Source organism: Schistocerca cancellata, chromosome 9 (assembly GCF_023864275.1).
Source record: "Schistocerca cancellata isolate TAMUIC-IGC-003103 chromosome 9, iqSchCanc2.1, whole genome shotgun sequence".
In the NCBI taxonomy this organism is placed as follows: domain Eukaryota; kingdom Metazoa; phylum Arthropoda; class Insecta; order Orthoptera; family Acrididae; genus Schistocerca; species Schistocerca cancellata.
The window spans coordinates 516709774-516728728 of record NC_064634.1 but is presented as its reverse complement, the minus strand read 5'-3'; positions in this window follow the sequence as shown (position 1 = coordinate 516728728).

Here is an 18955-nt window from a genome sequence, read left to right as displayed (position 1 = left end):
GAGCCTTTAGGTCGTCTCTTATATGGTATCAAGGTTTCAACACACAAAGCTTAGATAAATAACTATTAGAATAATAATAATTAGATCAGTAATAACAATGAATGGAATATCTGAAGTCAGTACTCGCTAGCGACTAATAATAACAGCAGTATAATACACTCCTGGAAATAGAAAAAAGAACACATTGACACCGGTGTGTCAGACCCACCATACTTGCTCCGGACACTGCGAGAGGGCTGTACAAGCAATGATCACACGCACGGCACAGCGGACACACCAGGAACCGCGGTGTTGGCCGTCGAATGGCGCTAGCTGCGCAGCATTTGTGCACCGCCGCCGTCAGTGTCAGCCAGTTTGCCGTGGCATACGGAGCTCCATCGCAGTCTTTAACACTGGTAGCATGCCGCGACAGCGTGGACGTGAACCGTATGTGCAGTTGACGGACTTTGAGCGAGGGCGTATAGTGGGCATGCGGGAGGCCGGGTGGACGTACCGCCGAATTGCTCAACACGTGGGGCGTGAGGTCTCCACAGTACATCGATGTTGTCGCCAGTGGTCGGCGGAAGGTGCACGTGCCCGTCGACCTGGGACCGGACCGCAGCGACGCACGGATGCACGCCTAGACCGTAGGATCCTACGCAGTGCCGTAGGGGACCGCACCGCCACTTCCCAGCAAATTAGGGACACTGTTGCTCCTGGGGTATCGGCGAGGACCATTCGCAACCGTCTCCATGAATCTGGGCTACGGTCCCGCACACCGTTAGGCCGTTTTCCGCTCACGCCCCAACATCGTGCAGCCCGCCTCCAGTGATGTCGCGACAGGCGTGAATGGAGGGACGAATGGAGACGTATCGTCTTCAGCGATGAGAGTCGCTTCTGCCTTGGTGCCAATGATGGTCGTATGCGTGTTTGGCGCCGTGCAGGTGAGCGCCACAATCAGGACTGCATACGACCGAGGCACACAGGGCCAACACCCGGCATCATGGTGTGGGGAGCGATCTCCTACACTGGCCGTACACTACTGGTGATCGTCGAAGGGACACTGAATAGTGCACGGTACATCCAAACCGCCATCGAACCCATCGTTCTACCATTCCTAGACCGGCAAGGGAACTTGCTGTTCCAACAGGACAATGCACGTCCGCATGTATCCCGTGCCACCCAACGTGCTCTAGAAGGTGTAAGTCAACTACCCTGGCCAGCAAGATCTCCGGATCTGTCCCCCATTGAGCATGTTTGGGACTGGATGAAGCGTCGTCTCACGCGGTCTGCACGTCCAGCACGAACGCTGGTCCAACTGAGGCGCCAGGTGGAAATGGCATGGCAAGCCGTTCCACAGGACTACATCCAGCATCTGTACGATCGTCTCCATGGGAGAATAGCAGCCTGCATTGCTGCGAAAGGTGGATATACACTGTACTAGTGCCGACATTGTGCATGCTCTGTTGCCTGTGTCTATGTGCCTGTGGTTCTGTCAGTGTGATCATGTGATGTATCTGACCCCAGGAATGTGTCAATAAAGTTTCCCCTTCCTGGGACAATGAATTCACGGTGTTCTTATTTCAATTTCCAGGAGTGTAGAAGTATACATTTTTGCATAATTAATACCAATTATTGTCATCGCCAGAAGTAAAACTCATTTACATTCTTTGAATATGAAAAACGTAACTGAGTGTAGCGAGAATGTAGTCATCGAAACGTTTAATTTATTCTTTTTTGGATTTTCGACGGAGTTAGAAATCAAGCAGTGGGAGTACGTACACTCCTGGAAATTGAAATAAGAACACCGAGAATTCATTGTACGAAGAAGGGGAAACTTTGTTGACACATTCCTGGGGTCAGATACATCACATGATCACACTGACAGAACCACAGGCACATAGACACAGGCAACAGAGCATGCACAATGTCGACACTAGCACAGTGTATATCCACCTTTCGCAGCAATGCAGGCTGCTATTCTCCCATGGAGACGATCGTAGAGATGCTGGATGTAGTCCTGTGGAACGGCTTGCCATGCCATTTCCACCTGGCGCCTCAGTTGGACCAGCGTTCGTGCTGGACGTGCAGACCGCGTGAGACGACGCTTCATCCAGTCCCAAACATGCTCAATGGGGGACAGATCCGGAGATCTTGCTGGCCAGGGTAGTTGACTTACACCTTCTAGAGCACGTTGGGTGGCACGGGATACATGCGGACGTGCATTGTCCTGTTGGAACAGCAAGTTCCCTTGCCGGTCTAGGAATGGTAGAACGATGGGATCGATGACGGTTTGGATGTACCGTGCACTATTCAGTGTCCCCTCGACGATCACCAGTGGTGTACGGCCAGTGTAGGAGATCGCTCCCCAAACCATGATGCCAGGTGTTGGCCCTGTGTGCCTCGGTCGTATGCAGTCCTGATTATGGCGCTCACCTGCACGGCGCCAAACACGCATACGACCATCATTGGCACCAAGGCAGAAGCGACTCTCATCGCTGAAGACGACACGTCTCCATTCGTCCCTCCATTCACGCCTGTCGCGACACCACTGGAGGCGGGCTGCACGATGTTGGGGAGTGAGCGGAAGACGGCCTGACGATGTGCGCGACCGTAGCCCAGCTTCATGGAGACGGTTGCGAATGGTCCTCGCCGATACCCCAGGAGCAACAGTGTCCCTAATTTGCTGGGAAGTGGCGGTGCGGTCCCCTACGGCACTGCGTAGGATCCTACGGTCTTGGCGTGCATCCGTGCGTCGCTGCGGTCCGGTCCCAGGTCGACGGGCACGTGCACCTTCCGCCGACCACTGGCGACAACATCGATGTACTGTGGAGACCTCACGCCCCACGTGTTGAGCAATTCGGCGGTACGTCCACCCGGCCTCCCGCATGCCCACTATACGCCCTCGCTCAAAGTCCGTCAACTGCACATACGGTTCACGTCCACACTGTCGCGGCATACTACCAGTGTTAAAGACTGCGATGGAGGTCCGTATGCCACGGCAAACTGGCTGACACTGACGGCGGCGGTGCACAAATGCTGCGCAGCTAGCGCCATTCGACGGCCAACACCGCGGTTCTTGGTGTGTCCGCTGTGCCGTGCGTGTGATCATTGCTTGTACAGCCCTCTCGCAGTGTCCGGAGCAAGTATGGTGGGTCTGACACACCGGTGTCAATGTGTTCTTTTTTCCATTTCCAGGAGTGTATTTCATCGTAAGCGAACAGTCATCATCATTTCCGCTACATTACCAGGTCCTTTGGCTCTCCATTTTCTGCGATCCATTCCTTCCGTCTTAAGGCTGCTGTATGTTGTGAAACGTCCCCTTAGAACAATTTATACATATGAAACGTCCCCTTAGAACAATTTATACAAGACTGTGCTTAACCTGACACACAATATTATTTTAGCGCAACGCAATCTGACTATCAAAAATCCCTACAAAGGAATGGCCCTGAGTAACATTAAACTATACCTTTCAAAAATCACTTACCTCACAAAAATCTTCATTACTCGAACTACTGCAATACAGCGAGCACCACTACTGCCAGCTAAATAAAAGATTCAAACTACGGAAGACACTAAATACTGATAGTCTTAGCAAATGAAAGATTCTAATAGAGAACAAACGATGTATTTACCTCAATATTCATAATATATACAGCAGTTCATGACATTTTTCAAAACTCCGCCATCTCTCTCCCCACATCCACCACTGCTGGCGGCTCACCTCCAACTGTGCAACGCTACGCGCTGTTAACATCCAGCTGCCCCTCTACAATGGCAGACAACAATGCAAACTAGCCACAGACTGCACACAGCACAGCCAGTGATTTCATTTTCATACAGAGAACGCTACGTGGCGGCGGCGTTACCAATATAAGAACCTAAACAGCCTACTTACATAAAGAAAACATAAACAGCCTACTTACATAGCCCCCATGCTCCCCACAAAAAATTTTTACAAATGGTGTTGGGCACTGGCCAATACAGATTTGACAAAAATTTTTCACAATTACAGTAACAAAGATATAAAATGCACACACTTATTGATACAATGTTGGTCAAAAGCTAAAATTTTCTCACAGTCCATAAAGACAGTCCAGATTGTTCATCACTGTAAAATTGCAGTGTTTTTCTCAAAGTCTGAGCAGTAAAAGACAATGCACAAGGAAGTAGTGGATGTCCATGCAGTCTTGAAGAAGTAGTGTTGTCCTTCCAACAGAAAGACAGTGCTGACTCTTGACATGCTGACAGGTAATGGGCCACAACAGAGCAAACCCACAGCAGAGTCAGTCGAAGTTTGAAGAATATTGGTAGGTAGGTCATCACAGAGCAGACCCACTGTAGTCCTGGTAGAGGTTACGGTATTGGTGGGCCACCAGAGGCGCAGACCCACTGCAGTCCTTGTAGAGATTGTGGTATTGGTGAGTCATCATGGATGCAGACCCACTGCAGTCCTTGTAGAGATGGCCAGCAGCCATCTGTTGTGACTGTGCAGGTGCACAATCACCATTGAAGAGTCTTGCAGATAATATAGCAAGTCCATAACCACCACTTGTGCACTCACAAAGTTTTTGGAATTGTCCTTAGAACCAGCAATGCTGTTATCCAGTTCCTTGCTGAATTAGTAACACACGTGCAAACACTAACAGTCCCAACTTCTCACATAGTGTCCATATAGTATGACCAACAGAAAAGTGTGCAGTGAAATGAATGCTTACAAGTTAATAATATGATGAACTGGTGTCAATTACAATTATATAACATAAGAATACAATTACAAAGATACAAAATACATCATTAAAAACATAACAATACAGATAATATTTGTAGTAATAGGGGCTTTACAAAAGAATAGAAATAAACATATACATCAGTGTTACAGGAATGATGACATGAGTACAAAAATAAAAGATCAGAATCACTTTTGAAACGTGAACTTCACACATGAGCATTAAAACAAAACAGAATAAATAATGTCTAACATCTTTACAAAGAAAATACCATATTATTAATGCCAATTATATTTGAGGAGAACAGTATTCCTCATCATAGTGAATGTAGCTTAATATTAGAAGAAAAAATTCTATGAAACTACACAGAGACAGGAAGAAAACAAATACACAAGGGTACACAAAGACATAGTGGGATAACACAAGGAAAGGACAGGGTTTGTTTTACTGCAGTATTTGGCAAACAAAACTTTCTTTGCTTCTTGGAGATCTCCCTTCATTCATCATTATTCCCAAAAAGTCCTATCTATACCTCCTTCCTGTATTCTATTCATATTTCTTTCAAAATAATTATTTCTGATTGTACAATACACATTTGGGCCCAAATCTTTTTCATATAACTTCGCAATGCATTCTTTACCTATTCTCCATAGTCAGTTTCTTATAGAGTCTACCCCCTCTTAAGCTAACTTAAATCTACTGAGCTCAGATATATATACCAAGGGACGAGGCAATGCAGCATCACATAAAACAGTTAATATAAACAGCAATGAAAAAAAACGCAGATTTGCGAAGCAAGCAGCATTAAGAAATTAGCAAAAGTCAAATTCAATAACACTATGCCTGGCAAACAGCAGCAGCAAATATAAAAATATAAAAAATATAAAACTTATATCTATACATGACATAGCTCAAGCAGAAAAATATTACAGTAAAAACAACAATGCAGAAAAGGGAAATGTCTATTCACATCTTAATGTCTATGTAATTAAAGTGGTGCACCACAACAACTTATTGTAAAAAAAATATTACCATGTACTTGAAAAGAAAATTATGTGTTACTGTTACTAGTTCCTCCTTATTGTTCTTTCCTTTTCAAGTGCTCCTTTTTTAAAGAATGTGGATCAAAAAATAATTATTTAATAGATCTGTTGACAGAAAGTGTTCACATTAGCAAATGCATTTCATTTTATAAAAGCAATGCTGCAACACAGCTGGAAACCAGACATCAAATGAAATAAGCAACTACGAAAAGCAAAGCATAAAAATATCATTCAATAGTCATGTGGCATTTCGTAAGTCAGTAGCACTCAACTCTCGGAGAAAGACACTTGTCATAATCAGGTGTGCAGATGTACGAATATTTCCCATCAATTCATAAGCATTTCAGTAATTAGCACAAAGTGTGAGTAATCATATGTTTTCAAGTAACGAGGGTGTCGCATTAGCGATGAAAGGCACACCCTAATGGCTTGTTTTCCAGGTGTTTGACACAGCTGTGTGCCCACAACGCATTACAAAAATCATATGTTTTCAAGTAACGAGCGTGTCGCATTAGCGATGAAAGGCACACCCTAATGGCTTGTTCTCCAGGTGTTTGACACAGCTGTGTGCCGACGACGCACGTGCAGGTGGTCACTTAACTTTCTTACGGAAATATTTACGACAGCAGTTTCCGCTACAGTGACAGTCTCATATAAAAATTTCACAGGTCGATAATTTACATTGCAAATGTGTAGAAACAAAATCCTATGAATATAACATTGTCCAAAAAAATTTTCGCCGGCATTGTGATACATTCACGCATTTACACGCACATTTCATAACTCTTAAAGTACGATTCTCGGTTTCCAACATCCTTTTTCACAAGTCAAGAGTCCTTAACTTCTTTCATTATTCATATACATATAAACACGTAATCACATTCCTCATATATGGTAGCATCATCTTATTGACATAAACGTACCTCAACAGCATAATACACATCGTCGTCGTAAAAATAACATCATAACACCTCAGTCAAATCTCAAAATCGTCGTAGCTTTCTGCAATAATTTCAAAATCTAAAAAAATTCTCTGCTCATGTCAAAAGTGTCATCTACCTCAAACGTTCTTTAAAAATCATGATCCCATACCAAATACATTATTCAAAGCTCTCATAGTATCACAATGGTTCCGAAAAAATATGAAGAGTTCACACAGCACAGACAAAATACAATTTCATAAGTGTGAAGTTACCCAACTGTGTAATTGCGTAAACATCTGTCACTGACGTAGTAAAAAGTTTGTCTCTCTCAGTTAAATGATCAGATAGCTGTGTAATTTATGTATTAGAGAAATATGGTACCGATGTTTAAAGTTGTATAAGCAAATACCATATTAGCTAGGGCTCCTTGTGCTTGCCAAACACATGATACACAAAGTAGGCGTGTACCCCCCTGAGGATTATTGTAATTATACCCTCAGGTGTTACAGATTACAGCAATGGAATGAAATGTTTCACGAAAAACTTTCTTTGTAATTCAAAAATCTTTAAAAATAACTGTTTTAAGTACGAAATTAATCACTCAAATACGTGTCCTGTAGCGCTAAATATGCGTCTTGCTGTAAGATTATCTCTGTGGAAGTGTCGTAGTTATCGTCCTCCAAAAGCTAAGTTCAGCAGAAGCCAATGTACTTACCTCATGATAAACAAAAGTGAAATGCTTTGCGTATCGATATCATACTTATTACGCTTATTGCCGTGATGAAGAAAGTACTGTGCTGTAACGTATTGTTGTCCTACGGAAAAGGCTGTCTCCTTGTAGCAATAGCACAAAAGTCACCACTAAAACATGTCTCACTTTATAGAAGAATTCAGAAAAAACTGTGCAGATATAAAACAGATACACCGCAAAAGCAACATTGTAAATTGTCACGCATTAGCAGCGCCGTGATAAAATCGCGTAGCTGTCACATAAACTAACCACTGTGTCATCTGGCATTTCACAGAAAGCACCTCAAATCCAGAATCCACTCTCAAGCAAACCAAAATGTTGCATGAAAATTTCATTAGCAGTGCTGGTATATGTTCTAAGTATGTAAGCCGTATATTCGTTACGTAATCGTGCAACTAACAAGGAGGAATGTATAAATAACAACACTGTGTCGTCTGTTCGCAATAACAATGCATTCGCAATTACTTGTCTAAGTTACCTATGTTCTTGACTGGATGGTTAGTTAGCTTTAAAACATAGTTGCATGTTAACAGTTTCTCAGTGTGACAAATTGTACAAGTGGTGTGAAGCGAAAATTGCAAAGACTAAGTTAAAAAGCAGATTATCTGTCAATAAATGGTTTTACATGTGAAATGTGGTGTAAACCTTTTGCTCTTCTCAGTACGCAGAGTTTCAACTTGAATGCAATTATCATGCGGTATTCGTCCGTAAAGAATACGGGAATTTTGCTCAAGGTTAGCGTCAATGTCATTTTTCTCGGAGCCAGCCGGCGCACGCAGCTGCCTGCGGTGCGAGTCATTGTCTGTTTCTTTGTTGGCGCGCGCCGTTACTGGGATTAGGAGGCCTAACGTCCACAAATTCGCCTTGCCGAGAGGGCCCAGCTCTGTTTAAAACTCGGCAGTTCTGATGCAGTTCAGGTCTGTCGTTAACGATCATATCGTCTGTCGTCATGTCGGTAGTTTACATAGTTTCTTGTTTGTCGGTCATGTGGTAGAGAATTTCTCCCGGAATCGTAACTGCGTGCTGAATTGTTGCGTCTGAAGTTATTCTGTCTCCCTTGATAATAATTGTTTTGGTTTCCATATTGTCTGTTTCTATGGTAATCTCTGTCATATTCATTACTATGGAAATGCGATCTTTTTCTGTAACTATTACTCTGCCAGTGGTCGTCATACAGGTGGTGTCTCTTTTGGTCACGATTTGCGTTGTAAGAATAGCCTTGTCGTGTCCAGTTATCGTTTCTGTCGTCACGGAATTGTGACGGATGTGACCTGTAGTGATTGTTTTCCTGTTTTCGCATCCTGCGACTGTCTGTGTCAATTTCTAATTCTTGTAACAGTCCCTGAAAACCTTCAATGTCGTCTTTGCAACGTCCTGCTAAAATAATATGTCTCAAATGTCCGGGCAGTTTGATTAAGCAAATGCGGATGAGTTCTGAGGGGCTGTATGGGTTTGACAGGTATTGATTCTTGTGCAACATGTCTTCAAAATATTTCACTGGAAAATTCAGATTGTTCGAAGTGTTTCATCACTATGATGTTATGTTTTACACGGTCTTGTGTGGCTTGAGACCAATATGCTGAGAGGAAGGCATGGTAAAATTCTCCTTCACTGTGGCAATCGTGAATGACCGATCGCATTCTTACAGCTGGTTCATTCTCTAAGTAGCCACACATAAATTCTAACCTGTGCTCCAATGACCAGTTGGGAGGGAAACAATGAGAGAATTGATGGAGCCACGCTTGTGGATGAATGTCGTTGGCAGAATTCTTAAACGTTTTGAATTTACGTGTAGTAAAGAACAGCTTATAATCAAAATCATCGTGTCGGCGAGTAGCATATCGGTCATTGTTACGTCGTGTCGGCGGTTCCATCTCAAAATTTGGTGCACATTGCCAATTTCTTTCATAACTTCCGAAATGCCCTGTGTTATTATTTTGTGGCTGTTCCGTATTTCTATGTCCCTCTTCCCGTATTGGGGCGCGAGTGACCTCTGAAATACGCAATTCTTGTATTACCTGTGTCAGCTGTTCTTGTACTTCCCGGATTTCTCTTTGGTGTTGCGTATTAATTTGATTCAGATTTTGTTTCAGTTTCCTAATTTGTTCGCACTCTTCTGTGTCATTAAAGACTACCGGTTTTGTGTCATTCAGATTATCATCTACCTTCGTAGATAAGTTAGTGACCTGATCCGAAAGTTCGGCTACTTTCTCTGATAATGAACTAATTTCCTCCATGTGTCTTTCTGAACCAATTTTCAGAGTATCTACTGTGTCCTTTAAGTTTTCTTGAGGTTTTGCAAGTTGCGTAACCGAATCGGTAGATGCAACTGAGTCCATTTTAGCTTGCAAGGTCTCATGATTTTCATGAACAGTAGTTTGCAGTTCTTTTATGGCTGCTTCGTGATTCTGTAATGCATTTTCATGACGCGAAAGAATAGGTTGGAAATGCTCACAAATTTGTGTTTTTACGTCATTACACACTTTCTGACATTTCGATTCAATGTTATGTAACTCAGCATTTAAATATTCACGTGTTTGTTCGAGAGTTTGTTCCAATGAGTCTAACTTTTGAAGCTTTTGCTGTGTTTGTCTCTGATTTTGTTCCATTATGTGTAACTGTTGCTGTGTTTGTCTCTGGTGTTGTTCCATTGTGTCTAACTTTTGAAGATTTTGTCCCATTTGTCTCTGATTTTGTTCCATTTGTTGCATTAATTGCAATAATAATGTATTAGTGTCTGGAATCTGTTTCTCTATGCTTTTTGGCAGTGCATTTTCACCGGCAACATTCACATTTTGACAAGCAGAAAATGTGTCTTGACTCATTTGAGAAAACGGTGAGGACGCAAAACCTGAATCTACAGTATTTGCAAAATTGTGTCCTATCATTTCGGATTCCTGAGGCGAGCTGTTGCCGACCGATCGATCGATAATGCTTCCCTGTTCACTACGTGTTTGACTGTCTACACCATTGTTTGACGCCCGCTCCATTTCCCTATGCACAGTTACCAAATTACTACTTTGAATGTTAGTTAATTCATTACATGGTGGGGCCAACACACTGCTTTCGTCTTCACTGTCATTTCTTAGTTTACTTTGGAGCCGAGTGTTACGTTTTTCACACGCCATTATTGTCACAATATTTCACACGATAACACAGAAAAGCACAGTTTGAATAGCAAAAATAAGAGAACACATTAACATGGCACTGAAAATAATATGTAGTTAATTGCAAGCGCAGCTGCGAAATACTTGGTGCAAATCTACATGCATGCCACAACTGTTTTACAGTACAAAAATGAAAGACTGCAACTACAAAGGAGATTCTCTCTACAATTACGCGCTAGCAACAAACAAAAGCTACAGTAAATACACAAACTACAAGAAAAAATCAGAAGATTCCAGTGAGGTATTTTAGGCTAAGGGTCGACATGTGAAACGTCCCCTTAGAACAATTTATACATATGAAACGTCCCCTTAGAACAATTTATACAAGACTGTGCTTAACCTGACACACAATATTATTTTAGCGCAACGCAATCTGACTATCAAAAATCCCTACAAAGGAATGGCCCTGAGTAACATTAAACTATACCTTTCAAAAATCACTTACCTCACAAAAATCTTCATTACTCGAACTACTGCAATACAGCGAGCACCACTACTGCCAGCTAAATAAAAGATTCAAACTACGGAAGACACTAAATACTGATAGTCTTAGCAAATGAAAGATTCTAATAGAGAACAAACGATGTATTTACCTCAATATTCATAATATATACAGCAGTTCATGACATTTTTCAAAACTCCGCCATCTCTCTCCCCACATCCACCACTGCTGGCGGCTCACCTCCAACTGTGCAACGCTACGCGCTGTTAACATCCAGCTGCCCCTCTACAATGGCAGACAACAATGCAAACTAGCCACAGACTGCACACAGCACAGCCAGTGATTTCATTTTCATACAGAGAACGCTACGTGGCGGCGGCGTTACCAATATAAGAACCTAAACAGCCTACTTACATAAAGAAAACATAAACAGCCTACTTACAGTTGTACCGTCAATCACCTCATCCAGTATTTGAAATCACTTCCTTCCTCGCTTCCTTTTCCCGTCTACATAACCTTCTAAAACTGTTTTTATCACTCCGTCATTCTTTCTTAATATATGCCCAATCCAATTTCTTTTTCTTACTTTTGTTACATCTAGTAAATGTCTTTTCTCTTCCACTCTTCTCAGTACCTCTTCATTTTTTATTCTGTCCATCCAACTTATTCTTTCCATCCTTCGGCATATCCACATCTCAAAAGCCTCCAGCCTTTCTCTGTCTTTTTTCCTCAAAGTCCATGTTTCAGCGCCATGCAGAAGAACATTCCATACAAAACAGTTCTCTGTTCCGACTGCTGCAGAAAATTCTCCTTTTCTTATATAATGTCTCTTTTGCCATTGCTATCCTTGTTTTAATTTCTGTGCTGCACTTCCAGTCAGTGTCAATCCTGCTTCCAAGATACTTAAAATTTTGCACCTGTTCTAATACCTCTCCATTCAGCATAATTTTTATTTCTTTATTTCCTCCTAGTGCCAATACTTTTGTTTTCTTTGTGTCAATTTTCCATAATTTTTTCCGTTAGCTTCATTGGTGTCCACTAAATTCTGTATTTCTTTTTCCCTTCTGGCTAGAACGACCATGTCATCAGCAAACCTCAAACACCTTACTCTTCTTCCTTCAATTTCTACTCTTTTGTCATCTAATGAGCATCGGTCAATCACATTTTCCAACTAGAGTTTGAAAAGTGTAGGTGATAGCATCCTTGTCTTACTCCTTTTCCTAGTCCGATCCAGTTTGTACTTGCTCCACTATTCTTAACATCACTTTGGCTGCCTGTGAAATGAGGCTGATTGTCCTGTGCGTACTGAATTTCTTGGTTCCTTGTTTTTTTCGGTAATGAAATCATTACTGCTGTCAGAAAGTCCTCAGCCCATTCACCACTGTCATATATTTTATTACGTAACCTCAATATTTCTCTTATTCCATCTTGGTTCAAGCATTTTAATACTCTCCCGGTGTCGCATCTTTACCTACCGCTTTGCCATTTTTCATTGCAGCTATGGCAGACTTTACTTCTTCCACTGTGATGGTTGGTCCTTTCTCATCATCACTTACACTGCTGAGTGATTCAAGTTCCAGAGTTTCTGGTTTGCAATCTGTGTCATAGCCGGCCAAAGTGGCCGTGCGGTTCTCGGCGCTGCAGTCTGGAACCGCGAGACCGCTACGGTCGCAGGTTCGAATCCTGCCTCGGGCGTGGATATGTGTGATGTCCTTAGGTTAGTTAGGTTTAACTAGTTCTAATTTCTAGGGGACTAATAACCTCAGAAGTTGAGTCCCATAGTGCTCAGAGCCAATCTGTGTCATATAGCTCTTTTAGATGTTCTTCCAATCTGTGGAGGACATCGTCACGATCTTTGTACACTACCTCTTTGTCTTTACTCAAAATTTCCATAGTAGCACTTTCTGTTCTGTTTTGATCCCATGTCATAGTCTTTACTATGTTGTATAGTAAGTCGTATCTTCCCTTACAGTCCAGTTCCTCAATTACATTCCTATTTTAGCCATTTTTTCATAGTATGCTCTGTTTCTGTTCGCAGTTCATTATTCAACTAACGGTACATCTTTCTTGTATCTTCAGTGTTCTTGTTTATAATTTTCTTCTCTCCTCAATCTTGGAAATCATTCTTGTGTGACCCTTGGTTTTTTTGCCCTTTTCCCTTTACGTATCCTACATTTTGCTGTCCTGCTTTAATGATTCCTTCTTCCAGCATATTCCAGTACGCGTTGACATTATAAGGTAGTTCTTTGTCTCGTAATATGTTAGAAACTCAAGCGACAGCATTTCTGTAATTTGTTCTTTGTTAGATCTTATCTTCTCTAGATGCCACTTCTTCACCATGGTCGCCTTCTTCAGTTTTTTATTCTTATTTTTATTTCTGCCATAAGTAAGTTGTGGTCTCTATTAATATCTGCACCTGGTAATGTGTGCACCTTCTTGATTCCATTCCTGTTTCTTTCTTCTACCAGTATAAAACCGATTTGGTTTCTGATTCATCCCCTGGTGATTTCCAAGTGTAGAGCCTCCTCTTGTAATTCTTGAACCATGTGTTTGCCACTGTCAGCTACTTTTCCCTGCAGAAGTCAATTAGCAATTCACCTCTATCATTTCTCTTTTCAAGACCATGACTGCCTTCTATGTTTCCCTCTTTCTATTTCCCCAAATGGCGTTCCAGTCTCCCATTACTAATTTGCAGCATTTTTTATTTTAGTCCATTATCCTCACCATTACATTGTACATTTGCTCTAAAATATGGTCATCATGTTCTGAAGTTGGCATATAAACCTGGATAATCAGTAAATCTTTTTGTGCTCCTTTCAGCCTTACACCAATATACCGGTCATTTGTGTAGTCCACATATTCCACACATTTTGCCAATTTCTTTGTCATAATCATTCCTACTCCGTTCATTCCTTTTACTTCTCCTCCTGTGTAGTAGAATACATATCCATCTGACTGTAACTCTCCACATCCGTCTTACCTCAGCAACTCCTACAAGGTCCATATGATTCTTTTCCATCTCTCTTTTAAGGTTTTCTAGTTTTCCTGCTTGGAGCAGAGTTGCAATATTAAAGATACCAATTCTTGTTTTGATTTTTTTTGTCTCCTATCAAGTTGTGTCCCCCCCCCCCTCCCCAGATCCGGATACTGATGTAATATGAGAGGAACCCATTTTTGTGAATTTAATGGAGATTGCATTATGCAGGGAAGAAACCTGCTGTGGTATTCCGTTGCCTTCCGCAGTTCTGGAGGCCGCCCCTAACATGGGATACAGACGCCTTTCGCAGCCGCCCGTTCCGGGTCAGACCCTGCATGAGAAGTACAGGTTGGAAAATGAAAGACCCCTAGCACTCGAAACCTAATAGCGTCAGGGTCGGAAAAAAACAAGAGCTGGCCGAGGGTGGCCAGGCAGGAAAGAGGGGCCTGGCGAAGTGAGTGGAACCAACGCCAGGACTCAGGTCGGGGTGCCCTGGTCGCGAGCCACGTACTCACTAGGTGTGAGTCCCTAACAGTAACGCTCAGTAAAACGACTTGTGTGCTGTTACCGAATTTTTATTGCCTTCAAAATAACTATTGCTTTCTCTACGGAAATAGTTCCTTTTGATTTTTGTTCTGATGTCATTGTTATGTGGAAATTACAACAAAAAAATTGTCTATCTGCGAAGCTACAACAAAAAGCACCGGTTTCTCATAATTAATTCTCGGAGGTGCTAAACGAAGCCGGCCGGAGTGGCCGAGCGGTTCTAGGCGTTGCAGTCTGGAACCGCGCGACCGCTACGGTCGGAGGTTCGAATCCTGCCTCGGGCATGGGTGTGGGTGATGTCCTTAGGTTAGTTAGGTTTAAGTAGTTCTAAGTTCTAGGGGACTGATGACCTCAGATGTTAAGTCCCATAGTGCTCAGAGCCATTTGTTTTGCTAAACGAAAAGTCTAAATGCTGGGAGTCATTATTAGTGCTTCCAAAAATATTCGAATTTTGTACTACCTATATTACGATATTCAGCCGAATTTAAAAAATAATAATTAAGGAAACTGATCCGAATTGTTAATTTCAAGCAATATGAGACCGAAATTACTGCGCTCATTCTGTCAAAGTTATCCCGATTGAAACAGAATAACACCGTCAAATACTTTTCTCGGCTTTCCTTTTTATGTTATCGTTTATTTAGGGAGAGCGGATGAATAAAAATTAACTTAATTTATGAATGGTGGGCTCCATGTGGTTCCCAAGTTCTGCAGCGACGGCAAACCATAAAATTACCAAATAAGCAGCAACCAGTCTCAAAATCATGTTTTATTTATTCACTTTTGCAAATCGATTTCAACTGATTAGCAGCCATCATCGGTGCTTTCGACGAATATGTTCCCTGAGTAGTAATACTGTCTCAAGCAGAGGTCAAACATAAAGTGCTCTCAGCACGAGCAGCGAATAAACCGTCTCATATGCCACGCTACGTTATTCTTAAATGTGGCACAATCATGGACTCAACGCTGACAGCATATTTTGGGGGCGGAAGAGCAGCGTCTGAATTTTACGTGCAAAGCAGCCTGACAGCACTACTATTTTCCTTGGAGTTTTGTTGGAGAAATATACAAAGAGCATTTATTTTATTTGCAACTTGTTGTATGTGGGTGTTGGTTTTTGAGGAAGCGATAAGGGACCACAAGCTTCACTAAAAATAAAGTTTGGCACAACACAAAGTGCAAAAAAATTCTCTTGATAGAGCTTTGCACACTCCAGTTTTCATTTTAGGCCATGGGTTGCTTGGAGAAGAATGTTCAATACAGTATCCTTCACAGCGCCTCACAGTACTAAAAACTCATTCAGTAACAGTGTGTACAAAGAGACCGGCGGACGTGGCGTGGCTTTATTAGCCCTTCGTGAGCCACAAAGAGGGTTACATTCACTTTTAGGAACCAGGAGCCAGCACAAGCAGTTCGACACATTCTGGACGCACTGCCTGTACTGCGACCTCAGCCGGGACATTATAAGATAGTGACTGGGTAATGCAAGTGCGGTACTTGAGGGACCTTATCAGATAATGGGGAACGCAAGTGTGGTACTTGAGAGATAAGATGAAGTTTAGTTGGTTCGCCGTAAAAGGCGCACTTCGGTCAGTAAATTGTTAAATCGAAAACTTCCACACAGGTATTGGTACTTATCTTGATTTGTTTTGCCCAGGCTTGCACGACCATAGCTACAGATATTTACAGTGATTTGGAATAGTTGAAAAAGAAACAAATTATTATGTTTCTTTATTTTCATTCATCATAAAACAAAAAATATTCGTCCACTTCAAACCGGCCAACGGCCGAATTTTTAAGAATTCTCTGCCACATGCTAGAGCCAGAGCGGCGCTAAAGGCACGCCAGTGTGCAACATCTACACTGACGGAAAATAAAATCCCAACACCAAAAACAATAAAAATAGTGAAATTTTGGGAATTTATTTGCCTAGATGACATACATACGTGATTAACATTACAAGATCGCAGGTTAATGTAAGCGCGAGAAAAGCGACTGCAAATGTGAAATGCTCGTAGACTAGTAACTGATGCAGCCGCCAGAACATTGAACACAAGCACGAAAACGTCCATGCACTGGGCCGTGCACGTGCCGGATGTTAGGTTGCTGGTTGGAGTTCCACGCCAGTTGCACTCAGTTGGTCAACACAGGGACGATTAATACTGGTCGTGGACCACGCCGGATTGTCGTCCAATGATGTCCCTACCGTGCTCGATTGGACACAGATCTGGTGATCAAGCAAAGACAACATGTCGGAGCTCTGTAGAGCACGTGGGGTTACAACAGCGAAATGTGGGCAAGTGTTATCCTGTTGAAAAGCACCGCCTGGAATGCTGTTCATGAATGGCAGCACGACAGGTCGATTCACCAGACTGACGAACAAACTTCCATTCAGTGCGCTTGGGATAACCACGAGAGCACTCCTACTGTCATTCCAAATCTCACATCAGACCGCAACTCCAGATGTATGTGTAGTGTATCTGGCTGCAAAATTCAAATGGCTCCAAGCACTATGGGATTTAACATCTGAGGTCATCAGTCCCCTCGACTTGGAACTACTTAAACCTAACTAACCTAATTACATCACACACATCCATGCCCGAGGCAGGATTCGAACGTGCGACCGTAGCAGCAGCGCGGTTCCGGACTGAAGTGCCTAGAACCGCTCGGCCAGAGCGGCAGGCTTCTAGGCTGCAAATAGGTTGGTAGCAGACGCTCATTTAGCCTCCTTCTAACCAACACACGACTATCACTCGCACCGAGGCCGAACCGCCTTTCGCCAGAAAGCAACACAGGCACCCCACAACGCTGTCCAATGAGCTCTCGCTTGCCACCACTGAAGTCGCAAACGGCGGTGGTTTGGGGTCTGTGGAAGGCACGTTACAGGGCGTCTGGCTCGGAGCTGTCCTTGATGTAACCGATTTGTTAGAGCTCGTTTGTCGCTCTGGTGCAAACTGCTGTTCGAATTCCTAATGCAGACATAGAACGATGTGCCATAAGCACACGCCGAACACGGCGGCCTCCCCCCTCGGTAGTGTCACGTGGCCGTCGTCTTGTTGACGAATCTTCCCCTGACCACAGCTGCCAGTAATCATGTACAGAGGCTACGTCCCTGCCAAGTCTTTCTGCGATATCGCAGAAGGAGCATCCAACTTCTCGTAGCCCTATTACAGGGTGTTTCAAAAATGACCGGTACATTCAGCGATAGAAATACACCGTTTGTTGCAATATGCTTGGGACAAGAGTACATTTTCAGGCGGACAAACTTTCGAAATTACAGTAGTTACAATTTTCAACAACAGATGACGCTGCAAGTGATGTGAAAGATATAGAAGACAACGCAGTCTGTAGGTACAGAAGTACGTCGTCTTTCTGCTGTAAGCGTGTGCTGTTCACAACGTGCAAGTGTGCTGTAGACAACATGGTTTATTCCTTAGAACAGAGGATTTTTCTGGTGTTGGAATTCCACCGCCTAGAAAACAGTGTTGTTGCAACAAGACGAAGTTTTCAACGGATGTTTAATGTAACCAAAGGACCGAAAAGCGATACAATAAAGGATCTGTTTGAAAAATTTCAACGGAATGGGAACGTGACGGATGAACGTGCTGGAAAGGTAGGGCGACTGCATACGGCAACCACAGAGGGCAACGCGCAGCTAGTGCAGCAGGTGATCCAACAGCGGCCTCGGGTTTCCGTTCGCCGTGTTGCAGCTGCGGTCCAAATGACGCCAACGTCCACGTATCGTCTCATGCGCCAGAATTTACACCTCTATCCATATAAAATTCAAACGCGGCAACCCCTCAGCGCCGCTACCATTGCTGCACGAGAGACATTCGCTAACGATATAGTGCACAGGATTGATGACGGCGATATGCATGTGGGCAGCATTTGGTTTACTGACGAAGCTTATTTTTACCTGGACGGCTTCGTCAATAAACATAACTGGCGCATATGGGGAACCGAAAAGCCCCATGTTGCAGTCCCATCGTCCCTGCATCCTCAAAAAGTACTGGTCTGGGCCGCCATTTCTTCCAAAGGAATCATTGGCTCATTTTTCAGATCCGAAACGATTACTGCATCACGCTATCTGTGAATTTGTGGCGGTACAAACTGCCTTAGACGACACTGCGAACACCTCGTGGTTTATGCAAGATGGTGCCCGGCCACATCGCACGGCCGACGTCTTTAATTTCCTGAATGAATATTTCGATGATCGTGTGATTGCTTTGGGCTATCCGAAACATACAGGAGGCGGCGTGGATTGGCCTCCCTATTCGCCAGACATGAACCCCTGTGACTTCTTTCTGTGGGGACACTTGAAAGACCAGGTGTACCGCCAGAATCCAGAAACAATTCAACAGCTGAAGCAGTACATCTCATCTGCATGTGAAGCC